General features: G+C 40.1%; 1 pseudogene; it reads left to right on the plus strand.

The window, feature by feature from the left end:
• Positions 1-301: 301 nt before the first annotated feature.
• Positions 302-1,168, plus strand: LOC101353087 (nucleophosmin-like; annotated as a pseudogene).
• The last annotated feature ends 618 nt before the right edge of the window (positions 1,169-1,786 follow it).

Genomic DNA, 1,786 nt, shown 5'->3' on the forward strand with positions numbered 1-1,786 from the left:
TAAAATATGATGCTCAGGGAGCTGGCCTGTGGGGACAGTGCAGACCTGGGAAGGCCATGTGCCAGAAGCTTTCTAGCTAAGCGGTACAGTACAATTTGCCAAGAAGTTGAGGGTGGCAGACGGGGCTGGATGGATGGAAAGAGGAAAGGAAGGAAGGGAGAGGGAGAGGAGAAAAAATAACAAAAAAAGAAAAAGAAAAAAAAAAAGTCCGTGATGTGATTCTGTTCTGCGTAGGTGTTTTCAGCAGCTGTAGTGGCTTATTTCTGTCCTCCTCTTCCAACTAAGTGCATGCCACCACCCCATGGAAGATTCGATGGACATGGACATAAGCCCCCTGAAGTCCCAAAGCTATCTTTTTGGTTGTGAACTAAAGGTTATCACTTTAAGGTGGATAGTGATGAAAATGAGCACCAGTTATCTTTAAGAACAGTCAGTTTAGGTGCTGGTGCAAAGGATGAATTGCACATTGTTGAAGCAGAGGAAAAGAATTATGAAGGCAGCCCAATTAAACTAATACTGGCAACTTTTAAAATATTTGTACAGCCAAAGCTATCCCTTGGGGGCTTTGAAATAATGCCACCTGTGGTCTTATTGTTGAAGTGTGGCTCAGGGGTTGTGCATATTAGTGAACAGCACTTAGTAGCTGTGGAGGAAGATGCAGAGTCAGATGATGAAGAGGATGAGGATGTGAAACTCTTAAGTATATCAGGAAAGCAATCTTCCCCTGCAGATGGTAACAAGGTCCCACAGAAAAAAGTAAAGCTTGCTGATGAAGATGATGATGATGATCATGAAGATATGATGATGAAGATAATGATGATGATGATTTTGATGATGAAGAAACTGAAGAAGAAGTTCCAGTGAAGAAATCTGTATGAGATACTCCAGCCAAAAATGCAATCCAGCTAAAAATCAAACCAGAATGGGAAAAACTCAAAACTGTCAACACCAAGGTCAAAAAGTACAGAATCTTTCAAAAAATAGGAAAAAAACTCCTAAAAAACCAAATTCTATAGAAGATATTAAAGCAAAAATGCAAGTAAGTATAGAAAAAGGTGGTTCTCTTCCCAAAATGGAAGCCAAATTCATCAATTATGTGAAGAATTGATTCCAGATGACTGACCAGGAGGCTATTCAAGATTTCTGGCAGTGGAGGAAGTCTCTTTAATAGTTTTAACTGTTTGTTAAAATTTTCTGTCTTATTTCATTTCTGTAACAGTTGATTTCTGGCTGTCCTTTTTATAATGCAGAGTGAGAACTTTCCCTACTGTGTCTGATAAATGTTTTCCAGGTTCCTTTGCCAAGAATGTGTTGTCCAAAATGTCTGTTTAGTTTTTAAAGATGGAACTCCACCTTTTGCTTGGTTTTAAGTATGTGTGGAATGTTTTGATAGGACATAGTAGCAGCAGTGGTCAGACAAATGAAAATGGTGGAGAGTCAAAAATATACATGTGAAATAAACTCAGTATTTTAATAAAGTAAAAAAAGACCAAAACAAACAAACAATAAATAAATAAAATGGTGCTGAGGGAGCCGGTCGGTGATATTGGTGCAGACCTAGGGAGGCTGAGTGTAGTGACTCTCCAACCGAGCTGTGCAGCATGGCCTCTCCAAAAGTGGGCGGGGTGGTGCACAAGGCTGTGTGGGTGGGAGAAAGGAAGAGAGAGAGAGAAGAAACAAGAAAAAAAGAATAAAGCAAACAAACAAAAAAATCACAACATGTCAAGTAGAGAAGGGGATGGCACACGGGGCTAGCTGGGTGGGAGAAAGTGTAGGAAGGAAGGGA

The sequence above is a fragment of the Trichechus manatus genome, unplaced genomic scaffold (assembly GCF_000243295.1).
Source record: "Trichechus manatus latirostris isolate Lorelei unplaced genomic scaffold, TriManLat1.0 scaffold00179, whole genome shotgun sequence".
Lineage (NCBI taxonomy): Eukaryota > Metazoa > Chordata > Mammalia > Sirenia > Trichechidae > Trichechus > Trichechus manatus.